This window comes from Onychomys torridus, chromosome 3 (genome assembly GCF_903995425.1).
Source record: "Onychomys torridus chromosome 3, mOncTor1.1, whole genome shotgun sequence".
In the NCBI taxonomy this organism is placed as follows: Eukaryota; Metazoa; Chordata; class Mammalia; order Rodentia; family Cricetidae; genus Onychomys; species Onychomys torridus.
Genome location: NC_050445.1, coordinates 715,912 through 728,944, shown reverse-complemented (window position 1 = coordinate 728,944; position 13,033 = coordinate 715,912).

The window sequence follows — 13,033 nt, the reverse complement described above, 5'->3', positions numbered from 1 at the left end:
CCGTTCAGCAAGCATGGATGGAGCATCTGTGGAGCACATGTCCAGCAAGCACAGTGGTTGCAAAAGAAAATGCAGCAAGACCCTCCAGTTCCACCTGCATGTTTTATAGGAATGTGTAACCTCTCAGGGGGACTTAATTTTGTGTGGGGTGTGGTGATAAACCCCTCTCACTGCTGGGCAGTGATGGTGCACACCTTTAATTCCAGCACTCTGAAGACAGAGGCAGGCAGATCTCTGTGAGTTCTAGGCCAGCCTGATCTACATAGTGAGTTCCAAGACCAGGGATACACAGAGAAACCCTGTCTCTAAAAACAAAACAAAGACCCTCTCCTACACATCTCATTTCATCCCCTCAACAGCCCTGTGAAACAGACTCTCTGGTCTTCACTTTACAAATGACACAGCTGGGCCTTGGAGATGTTAGAGGGCTAACTGGGAGGCCAGACTGCTGCATGGTTGGTGATGGAAACAGGGGCAGCACTACCCAGCCTCACCCTTACCCACTGCAGTTGTGTGCAGAGGTGGAGGGGGGCAGGGAAGAGGGGGTTGGGGGGAGCACTATATGCTGGGCCCAGCAGAGTAAATGTGAAATGTAAAATGCTTGTGGTTAACGAGTGTGCAGATCTGATGCCTCGAGATCACTAGAGTTGATTACTGCATTTCCCAAGAGCCCCGCAAGCAGATTTCATACACTCAAAGAGACCCCTTCATCACATCTGTGATCAGCCCCTCTCCTTTCTTAAACAAGGCCCTTTATCAGCTCTCAACCTGTGGATCTCAACCCCTTTGAGGATCACATATCAGATATCCTACATATCAGATATTTACATTATGGCTCGTACCAGTAGCAAAATTAAAGTTATGAAGTAGCAATGAAATAATTGTATAACTGGGGGTCACCACACATGAGGAAGTGTACTGAAGGATGGAGCACTAGAAAGAACCACAGCTCCAAAGCATTCCTTTTCTCCTGACCCCGGAAGGAAGTACTTGTTCCCCCTCCCATCCCCATTCAGTAGATGCTACCTGTGCTTTTTTTCTCAATGAAAGAAACAGAGTGCCCAGCCTTGACTCTGCAAGGGGAAAAAATGTCAGGGACTTGGGCAAAGATTCCTGAGCCTTTGTACTGGTCAGAAATGTAAAGCCTTAGAATTGGGGGCTTCAACCTGTACCGTGTCAGAGGTAGGAAGACATGGTCCAGCAACCAGCCAAATGGCCAAGTGATCTAGCCTAATGTAGAATGCTCCAGCTTTTGACATCGTTACTGGAGCAGTATAGAGCCAGACTGGGCCAAGGGCCCCCTGGAGAGCCCTGGGAGATTCCTTTTCTCTTCCTGAAGAGCCGGCTCTTTGTTTTGAGTTACATGGTTAAATGAGCAAGCAGCTGGAGGATGGAACCATGTCTCTAGAGAGCCGGTCTTCTGAAGATGCCCACATACTGCTTAGCAGCAGCCCCAAGACTGCCCCGGCAGTCCATAAATCTCACAACTATTTAATCAGTGTGAAAAATCTTCCATTGTGCAGGCACTGAGTCTCTTCATGACCCAGCAGAAGTGGTCCATGCTGGTTTTCCAGAATGAGAAAGGATGACAAGAGGCTTTTAACGGTGTGTGCCATTGGAAATACCTCTTGGGTTAGTTAACACAAAATTTTAAAGTCCTTGTTAATGATGTCTGAATGACTGGCTGTTGAAAAGCTGGAGATGGAGGAATGGGAGAGGAGAAGGGAGAATTCACCTTGGTGGATTTCCTGTAACTATTCCATAGTAATTCTAACAGTATGTCTGAGGCAGATTACAAGACCCCCAGAACTGTTCCAGGAGAGCACACAGAAGGCACATCCCACCCAGACCTGGATAAAGGACAGCCACTGGGTGTAACACCCTACACAACCCTGTCTCCTGGGCTCTCCCAGCTGCTGAACAAGAGAAAGCAGTGGGAGAGACCCACTGAATAGGTCACTTTCAAATACAAAGGGTTGCTTGGCTGAGGACAATTAAGGAGTAGGTGCAGAAAGGCCCTCTGTCCTGCTTGACCTCCAAGCAGGAGAAGTATTTACAAGACAGAAGATGCCCACCCACCACCAGGGAGAGCAAAGGCACTGAGGACAGCTTGAGGCCCTGGGAGGCCTGGAGATAGCAGCAAATTAAACCATCAACAAGCGTCACTAGCTGCCCTTTACAAGGTGCCACCCCTAGAGGCTCAAAGTCCTTCCCCTGGCCTTGTCCCTTTGTGCTGAGGGTATGGCTCGCGGTAGTGTGATTGCCCAGGGAGTCCTGGGTTAGGTCTCCAACACAGTGGAAAACTAATGATAAAAAAAAAAAACCTAAAAAATCACTGTTGTTTATTGAAGATACTGAATGGGCTGGAATTCAAAGCTACCTTGTTGAAAACTACTTATCCCTGGGTATCTCCCACCTGTATGTGAAATAGAAAGTAAAAATAAAAGCTATCTGTTTTCCTCTGGTTAATCCAGCTTTTGTTACAGGAGTCGGACCCAACTAAGAATCTGTTGAGGCTGAGGAAAGGAATTCCTCCACAGAAGCCCTGACAGAACCACCCCACAGCAGGTGTCAGTGACGATGGCTTATCCCTCCAAAGGACACATTGACCGCCAGTTCCAATTCCTACGTGGAGAGCCGTGGAGGGAGGGAGATGCAGAAGCCTTGTGATGGGAGGCTCTAAGGGCGATGGGGTGTTAAGAGAAAGGCTAAGGCCTTTCTTACAGGAAGGGCTGGTTCTCATGAAAGCAGGTGGAGGAAGGATGCCTCTCTCGTTTGCTCTCCCATACACGCCTGCACTTCCTCTTGAAGCCCACCACACTATGAAATACTATAAGGCCCTCACCAGAAGTGATGTTTTGAACTCCCCAGCCTCCAGGATGGTGAGCCCAAATCAAGCTCTCCCCTTATAAGTTTCTCAATCTCAGGTATCTCATTACAATAGAAACCAGACGGAGAGCCTAGGGATGGTGGCACTCAAGAGTCTGAGGCAGGAGGACCTTAGATTTGAAGTCAGCTGTCCAAAAGAGAGAGAGAGAGAGAGAGAGAGAGAGAGAGAGAGAGAGAGAGAGACAGAGAGAGAGAGAGAGAGAGACAGAGAGAGAGAGAGAGAGACAGAGAGACAGAGAGAGAGACAGAGAGAGACAGAGAGAGAGAAAGGAGAGAGAGAGAAAGAAAGGAGAGAGGAAGGAAGGAAGGAAGGAAGGAAGGAAGGAAGGAAGGAAGAAAAAGAAAGGCTGAGGATCTAGCTCGGTGGCAGGGTGCTTTCTGAGCACACACAGGCCCTAAGTTCCATCCCCAGCACTAACAAACAAGGAACAAAAGCATTTCGAAGTCATTCCTGGGGTGAGCATCTTAGGTGAAAAGGATCTTAATGGCTTCTGTGGAAGAGATCAGAGTGCTTCAGCTATGGTGTTCTAAAAATAGCTGTAGCTGCACAAAGACATGAATACTGCATAGGAAGGGCACGGCTCCCAGAGGCCTCCAGCCTTGGGTGGGGATTGGGTGTCAGCTCTGCTACAGGAGACACTTTCTATTGCATACCCAGTTCCCAGAGTCTAATTTTTGCTAAAAGAAGCAGAATACAGTTGATCGGAAGGAAGCCAGCAGGTACCTCAAGTTTCCTGCAGAGGAAGAGTCTGTGTTGGCGCCTCGAAGCCATGAGGAGCTGCTGCCCACCCAGAGCAGCAGCTGTCTGACTCCCCAGCCCCAGCCCTTAGTCAGTGTGACATTTTTAAAGGTCAATCAGGCCAGATTGCACCCCTGCCTGGGGGCAGGGCAGCAAATGGCACCCTTGTCTCTCTCTCTCTCTCTCTCTCTCTCTCTCTCTCTCTCTCTCTCTCTCTCTCTCTCTGTGTGTGTGTGTGTGTGTGTGTGTGTGTGTGTGTGTGTGTGTGTTTCTGATGGCAAATGAGGTTCCATATCACCTAAACTGGCCGCAAATTCATTATGGAGCCAAGGATGGCCTTGAACTTCTGATCCTTCTGCCTTACCTCCTAATGATAGGATTTCAGGTATATGCTACCACACCCAGTTTATAGGATGCTGGAGACTCTGTGAATATTCACCCTATTCCCATCCCTCCCTTGCAATTTTTAGTAGCATCCAAATCAATGCCACAGCATGAACTGACTTCACCGGCCACTTTCAGGCATCATGAATACCCACCTGCTGGACTCAGTCTGGCCAGTCACAAATTGCTTCCAAACAGGCCTTTGGAGTTGCTGTCCTATCTGCCCAGATGATGCCCTGAGGTTCCTCTCAGCCTCCCTCTTTGCCTGGGTTCAAATTTTGATTCGCCTCTCCCATCCTCACACCACATTTCCCAGAGCTGTTGTAACAAAGTATCACCAGCTTGCAGGCTTACCAACTCCACTTACCCTTTCAAAAGTCCAAAACTTCAAAGAGATGAAATCAGGGTGTCTGATGGGCCGGCCGTCTTCCTCCAGGGAGATCCTGTTTCCCTACCTTGTCCCATCTGGAGCTGTAGCCTCGGGTCCTTGGCTCATAGCCCCTTCCAACATCTGCAAAGCAGTGTCCAGCCTTGGTGTCACTTCACTGTGTAGACTTTCCCTGAATCAACATACAAAGGCACAGGTGAGTGTGCCCAGATAGATAATCCAGGATCACTGTGCCAGCAAATACAAGCTAAAAATCAGAAACACTGTTTTGATTATTTCTGGGGAAAAAAGGAAAAGACTCCCTATCCCAGGTTCCCCCTTGGTGAAGGCATTCACCCCAGAAAACTTGTAATTAAGAACTTCTGTCTATTTGAGGCTTGTTTAATTCTTTCTTAAAGCTCCAGTACCTTTTTCCAAGTTCACTGTCTAACACCAGGACAGGAGTCACATCGTGGAATTGTAATCATCAAAGGAAGTTGAACTGATCATCCAGACTCCAGGTGGTGGGAAACTTCTAAAGTTTCCAAATGGCAGGCCTACTGCCCGTCATAAAGACGGGTGGTGAATGCCTGTGATCTCAGCACTGAGGAAATAGACACAGGAGGATCAGGAGTTCAAGGCCACCCTTGACTATATAGCGAATTCCAGACTTGTCTCAAAACAAAGATACACACATGGTTCCCTTTGGATGTACACAACAGAAATGAAGGTGGCTTTCTCTAATCACGAGGTGAAATTTAGGATGAACCACCACTGACAGACGGTGTGATCGAGTCCTCTGCCTGGGGACCACTTTCAGCCGTGGGACAGTTTGTACCGTCCCCTGTGTTGTACTGTTAGAACAGCTCTCCTGAGAGTGAGTCATTCTTTATTTGGCGTTGGTTTGGATTTGGTTTGGTTTTGAGACAGGGCCTTGCTGTGCGGTCATGGCTGACTTGGACTTTGTTAGCGCGGCTCCACCACTCCTGGGATTACAGGCTGGCACTGCCATGCCCAGCATGGATCTGGGAACTTAGAACAGAGATTTACTTCTTACAGTTCTGGAAGCTGAGAAGTCGGAGTCCAAGGGCTCAGAGCTGATGAGAATCTTCATGATGAATAGTGGAAGAGCGAACACGACATAACAAAGGCAATGAGAGGGAGAGAGGAAGCAAGCGGGGCCCTCACAGCCTCTTCTCAGGAACCCACTCCCATGATGATGGCCCATGCATTCAGTAACAGCAGCAATCTGTGCTCTCAGTCTGCCCAATCACCTTCTAAGGGCCCCACCTCTAACACTGTGCATTGCCAACTAAGTTTCTGGTGTGTACTTTGGGGTGTAGGAGGCACTGTTCTCTTACTGTGATGGAACACCCAACAACTGCTCCTTGAGAGTTTATCTTGCCTCATGGTTTGAGGAAATGGCCCATCATGGCGGGCAGCAGAGCTAGCTGTGGCAGCAGGAACCTGAGGCAGCTGATCACGTTGCCTCTGCAGTCAGGAAGCAGAGAGATTATTGCTGGTGCGCAACTTGTTTTCTCCTTTTATCCAGTCTAAGACCCTCACCGTGATGCTGCTCACATTCAGAGTGGGTTTTCCTCAGCTAAACATCTCTGGAGACTCTCTTAGAGGCATGCCCAGAGCTGTGTCTTCTAGGCAGTTCCAAGTCCTGTCAAGGTGACAGTGAAGATAAACCTTCACAGTGGCAGTATGCAGCAGTATACAGCAGTATGTAGCAGTATGCAGCAACATGCAGCAGTATGCAGCAGTGTACAGCAGTATTCAGCAGAACTGTAGCAGTATGTAGCAGCATGCAGCAGTATGCAGCAGTGTGCAGCAGTGTGCAGCAATATGCAGCAGTATACAGCAGTGTGCAGCAGCACTGTAGCAGCAGTGTGAAGCAGCATGCAGCAGTATGCAGCAGTGTGAAGCAGCATGCAGCTGTGTGCAGCAGCATCCAGCAGTATTCAGTAGTGTGCAGCAGTATTCAGCAGTATGCAGCAGCGTGTAGCAGCATCCAGCAGTGTGCAGCAGTATTCAGCAGTATGCAGCATAATGCAGCAGTGTGCAGCAGCACGGTAGCAGTATACAGCAGCATGCAGCAGTATGTAGCAGCATGCAGCAGAGTGCAGCAGTATGCAACAGCATGCAGCAATATGCAGCAGTATGTAGCAGTATGCAGCAGCATGCAGCAGTATGTAGCAGTGTGCAGCAGCATGCAGCAGCGTGCGGCAGTATGTAGCAGTGTGCAGCAGTATGCAGCAGCATGCAGCAGTATGTAGCAGTATGCAGCAGCATGCAGCAGCATGCAGTAGTATGTAGCAGTATGCAGCAGTATGTAGCAGTGTGCAGTAGTGTGCAGCAGTATGTAGCAGCGTGCAGCAGTATGCAGCAGCATGCAGCAGTGTGCAACAGCACTGTAGCAGGTGCATCTCCCAGGCTGTGTAAAAAGGTGGTTTTTTTTTTTCATGTCTGCACTCTCAGCAGATCACATGTGTTGTGACTCTCTGGTTTCACATTAAAAATTGAAGCTGTTTTCTTTCTCTTCTGTCTTTATCCTGAAGTTTTCTGGGTTATCATATTTTGTTTTTAACTATTTCACCAATCTAATCTCTTCACTTCAAAAGTATTTTAATATTTATGCTTTGGTGTGTGTGTGTGTGTGTGTGTGTGTGTGTGTGTGTGTGTGTGTGTTTGCGTGCACATATGCATTCAGGTGCCTGATGAGACCAGAAGAGGTCAGATATGAGTTGCCCAATGTGGATGCTGGGAACTAAACTCAGGTCCTCTCCAACATCACAATTCATAGTTTGCATCTGCCAAGTGATTTTTGTCATGTAAGGGAACACTCCCACATTGAAGGGATTAGAGACAGCTCACCTTTGGGGTCTGTTATTTGGCCCATCACACCATTCCCATGTGCTCTAGCCCAGTGCTCAGTTTTATTGTTCTTCATAGCACCTGTTGATGTAGTCAGACGTTTACATGGCTCTTTTCTTGCTCCCCACCACAAAATAATCCACAGGAAGACAGATATTTGGTTTATTGTTTTTACCAATGTACAGCCAGCATCTTGGAAGGTGTCTGGCCCAAGGTACCTACTCACTAAGTGCTGTGGACAAAGGAATGCGTCAGTGTCAGCTCCATCGCATGGCTGAGGCAGTCTAATGAAGCCACACAGACGTGTCCAAGCTTCTCCCTTGGCTGCTCTTGTTAAGCAGGACATGGAAGCCTGAGAGCATGGGCAGTGAAGAAAAAGTACCACCTCTTCATGGAGAAAGATTCAGTCAGTACACAGGAGCAGCCACAACCAGAAACAGAAATCTTAGGTCTATAGGTCACCCAGACAGACTCTGCAGCAGGCCTTTAACTGGGTGCAAGACTCTCTGGGGAGCCTTATTCTGAAGAGGACTTGACATGACCCAGAGACACACTTGGTGGAAGAAGATACTCTACAATTTGCTTTCATACCTTTTTGTGACAGTCTTGGATGTTGTCGGAAAACACTATAGTCATCATGTGCTTCAGTAGACAGAAAGTGCTTCGCTTGGTTGAAAAGTCCTTGTTAGTCTTTCAAGGACAGACCCTGTCTATTTTTGCAACATCACACCCCTGTTAACGCCTAGCTGGGATTCAGCAACACCTTCAATTTAATTCAGAAAATAGATTTAGAAGCCAGTGTGTATCTACCTGCCCTTGCTTTAATGTCTCCTAAAAGCCAGGTCTGGCCTGGAAATGCACGGAAACTCTATCCCGTCACTGCAAAGGCTTTGTGGTTCAGCAGAACAGATGCATCACGGGTATTTTGTTTTCTGTGGTGGCAGGTGCTGCTGTTTGCAGGCCATCTGTACTTGCTTACCAAACAACCAAAACCGTCAGCTGTGGCTCCTGCCTGCCCAAACTCCCTTTCAGTACAACCACTCAGGCGACTTGAAAGAATTGTCAGCATCAGTGTGGTGGTTTCAATGAACGTCCCCCATAGGACTAAGTATTTGAACACTTGGTCTCTCATTGGTGGCACTGTTTAGGGAAGTTATGGGGAGGTGCAGCCTTGCTGAAGGAAGTATGCCTCTTGAGGCAAGATTTGAGAGTTTATAGCCTTGCCTCACTTCCAATTCACTCTCTCTACTTTGTGTTTCTGGTTTATGATGTGAGCTCCCAGCTTCCTGACAGGGCCACCTGCTACCATGTCTCCCCGCCCCACCATTATGGACTCTTACTTACCCAAATAAACTCATCCTTCTATACGATGTGGTGTGTCACAATGGCAACAGAAAGGAGACTAATACAGTCGCCTGACCTCAGTCCATACCCTCTGGTATGCTCCCAAGACCAAACCTGCATGCATCTTCAGTTAGCCAGAAATCTCGGGTGTCACATCAGCAGTCTGCCTTGGCTTGCTTTCCTCCTCCTCCTCCTCTTCCTTCTTCTTTTTTCCAAGACAGGGTTTCTCTGTGTAGTTTTGGAGCCTGTCCTGGACCTCGCTCTGTAGACTAGGCTGGCCTCGAACCCACAGAGATCCACCTGCCTCTGCCTCCCGAGTGCTGGGATTAAAGGCATGCACCACCACTGCCCGGCCTCTGCCTTGGCTTTCTTAGGACACCAGAAGACACATCTCAGCACCAGTTAAGAAAGCTTTTTTTAATGTTATTTGAAATTAGAAAATACTTCAACAATATGATGTATTTAACCACTACATAATAACATCCCATTATCATGACAACCTGACACAATACTAGAATTTTAACATATCACATTTATAGTTTATGAATGGTATGTTGTATCATAATATGTAGTATATTTAATAACATAATAAAATATTTTAAAGGTTTTTCTTGGGAAAAAAAAAAAAAGGCCAGCCTAGCTAGCCTACTTGTGAGCTCTAGGCCAGTGAGAGACCCTGCCTCAAAAACAAGGTGTGTAGCTTCTGAAGAACAATACCCAAAATACCAAGTTTCTCCTCTGGCTTCCACACACATGCACACAGGTACATGTGTACCCCTCCCTCTGTGTGTGAACACATACAGACTGACAAAAATAAATCACCAAAGCGTCTCGCCCAGATCTCCGACCCCTTGTCTATGCCATGCTGGACAGCAGTTCTAAGCAAACACGTGTGGGATAGAAAACCAATACCATAAACCGACATGAGTTTGGGTCAGAGTGGAGTTGGAAGGCATTCTTAGGGTTAAGTCACAACCAATAGGTGAGGAAGGCTGGTAAGTTTGGAAGAAATTCTACAGCCCTATGATTTGAAAACCTTTGGACCAGCCCCAACTGAAGAATAATAGGCATCGTTCCTGCTCAGCAGCTCCATCTAGTGGTAGGTCCTTGAGTGCATTTCATGGTCTCCGAATTGGGTATCTTCACTATCCAGATTAGTATTTGCATTCTGACTACTTCGACTTTTAAAACATTTCTCACTCATGAAGCGAGCATGAAATACCTATTTTATAATGATGCAAGTTCTTTTTCTTAGTTGTTAAACTTTCCTAAAAGAGTAACTACAAAGTTTTTAATGCTGTTATATATACATATATTGCATTGTCAAAATGGACCCACTTACATTAAAATTTATTTCTCATTGAAGAAGGCACATAGGGCAGAAAAATTGGCACATGAGAGCTATGAGAATAGCATATGGAATGAGTCTGTTGGCAGAGAGAAAGACTAAAAAACCTCAGGACTAGGGACCACCTCTGTGAGACAGAGCATAGGACAAGTCCATATATACAAATGCAGGAGCAGACCAGCACTATGGAAGATATATGTAAAGGGTGCATTTCCCCACCTCCAGAGGACATTCAGGGGATACCCTGCCTCACACCCTTGAAGGGTAAATAAAGTCATTGTTGGATTTTAAGACCAACTTGAATTCACTTGGAAAGGGCAACAACAGATCTTTGGGTACTTTCCCAAGTTTGCTGTCACAAGCCCACTATTTGTCATGAAGCAGTGGCCCATGGCTAGCTTCGTATCTTGCCCACTGACTGCCTTGTTACTAAAACAGGATTCCTACAAGGTTACCAATGATCTTGCTCAGTCAGCCCAGAAAAGAACGTTTGCAGAGATAACCCATCTCCCAAGACTTGCTTGAAGCAGACAATTTCAGGAAAGACAGACTGTAGAACTGCACGCAGCAGTCTCCCTGGATGCAACCACTTCCCAATTCTCAAGCCCTTCACAGGGTCACAGTCAGCTTTTTTCCTTGGCAGACCCTCAGTTTCCTGCAGGAGAGAGGCTGCCCTCACTGTGTGCTAACAAAGACAGTCTCATCCGTTGAAAGTCAGACTCTACCTCTTTTCTGCCTTCTGTCTCTTTACACTGCCGAATAATCTAACATTTGGTGCCAAAACCTGGGAAGGGTATCCAAGGTTCACTAGCAACCGGACCCTCCCCAGGGATCTCCCTTGCTCTCATCTGATTGTCCCAGGGCCCACTCATCTCCCGCAGGCAGCCATTCCCTCCCCTCTCAGTCTCCACCCTTCTCTCACTTCTCTGTCTTGCTCTGACTTAGTCCGACCTCCAGGGGGAAGGCTAATTCTCCATTTGATCAGACTAGGAATCCAACCCAGCAAAATGTCAGGACAAGGTAACTAACTCATGGGTCCTAACTCAGAGTGGCTCTAGTTAGGTCTCAGGGGCTCCAGGAATCCACTCTGTCTGTCTTGAGACTCTTTTAGTCAAAGGTTCTGGAGCTTCCACTGGCTTTGAGAATTGTTTGGATGAGAGTTCCGGGACTCTCCTCCACTGGCCACAGCCTCTCAACTCCTGGAAACATACAAGAATGGGATGTCCCTCCTACATTTCAGATCTGTTTGGTCAATTTGAAACTTGAGGGCCACCTCCAGGTGGCCTGATTTGACCCATTTTACCTCAGTTTTGCACCCACCATGGGTTCTAAATTGTCCGCACCAAAAGATACTTCCTTAGCCTGTCTGTAGGCCAATTTAAAAGAGCTCCATTTGGGAAACCTCAGACCAGCCACACTTGTTCAGTTTTTGGTCCAAAACTTTCCTCAATATATATTGGACATTATGGATCTTGGTCATCTGTTGAGTTTTATTGTGGCCCCATGGATGGACCCTCCTCTAAGATGCTCTAACTTCTGCCCCTTCTACATCACCCATTCTGTCAGTGTGAAGCAGTTAAAGACAGAGCAGTACCCCCAAACCCATGAAAGCAGTTCCAGTGACCCCTAAAAGGAGGACTCATGGGCCATGGGCCATCCAACTCACGCCTCTTCTTGCCCTTCTTTTCAGGACTCGGAACTAAAACAGCTGGACTGAAGCCTTCTTCACATCAATTAACCTTTCTGACTCACCAGCTCACAACTAAAAACCCTTACATTTCAGATCAGTTTAACATCCTTGAGCACCAACTCAATCCTTTGGCTGCTGCGGTACTCCAAGACTAGATCTGACAGTTGGTAAGAATGGGATTTGTGCCCTCCTCCACAAATGCTGCTACTTCTGCACCTACAAATTCTAACCGGTCTGAGATGGGGCTAAAGACACGCCTGACTTCTGGTCCCCTCCAACTTTGGCTCCTCCCTCGGATCTCTCCTTCCCCATTACACCTGAACAAAATGTTCCACGTCAGCTCTCCCAATGGCTCTCACCCTACAACACTGTTTGCTGCTACATCTGCAAAAAGACCTCTAAATGCTGCAGAGCGACTCTGGCTGGAAGGGACTTCCACCCCATTCACCCCAGGTCAGCTCCTTGCATCAGTCCCCCATTTTCTCGGGGTCCTTCCCCCAGCGCTCTGTGGCTCCTTGCTGCTTCTGCTAGCTCACTAGGGGGCAGCATTCCTGACAGAGGGACTTGTCACTGTCACCCTGAATGGACTTACACTCACTTCCTCTCACCAGCTCACTGTCTCCCACCCCTATCCCCCCAACACACACACACACACACACACACACACACACACACACACACACACACACACACTCTATTCACCTTCTGGGAAATCACTCAGTTTTGCTCTATAACCAAACCATCTATTTACAGCCCTTTCTATTTATTTTTCCAAAGTTTCCCCAGGAATGCATGATGGCAACTGTATGATCCTTCAAAGTCAATTCAACTTAAAATGCTCCTCCTGCTAAGTGACCAGAGGACCCCTCTTCAATGGACACTAAACTATCTCCTCCTGAAGATGACCCTCCTCAGCAGGAAGCAGCTAAAAAAGGATCAACACCCCTACCCCTACCCCTACCCCTACCCAGGTTTTATACCTTTTATGAGTTTAGAATAATAGAATGTCTTGATGGTGAAACAGGATTCCTACAACCTTAGAGATGATCTTGCTCAGTCAGCCCAGAAAGAATGTTTACAGAGATAATGTTTACAGAGAGCCATACAATTCAGGAAAGACAGACTGCAGAACTGCACGTAGCTCCCATGGCTGCAACAATCTCCCCACTCTCAAGCCCTTCACCCTGTCCTATAAAGGGCTGCACCAGCTTTTCCCCCAGGCAGATCACCTCAGCAGGAGAAAAGCTCCTCTTCACCGTACGTGCTAACACACGTAGTCCTGTCTGTCTGTCAGACTCCTGCCTTTTTTCTGCCTCCTGTCCCTGTGAGCTGTCTCAGAAATCTAACACACACCCTATAACCTATGACCTAATACTAACCTCTGAGCACTTT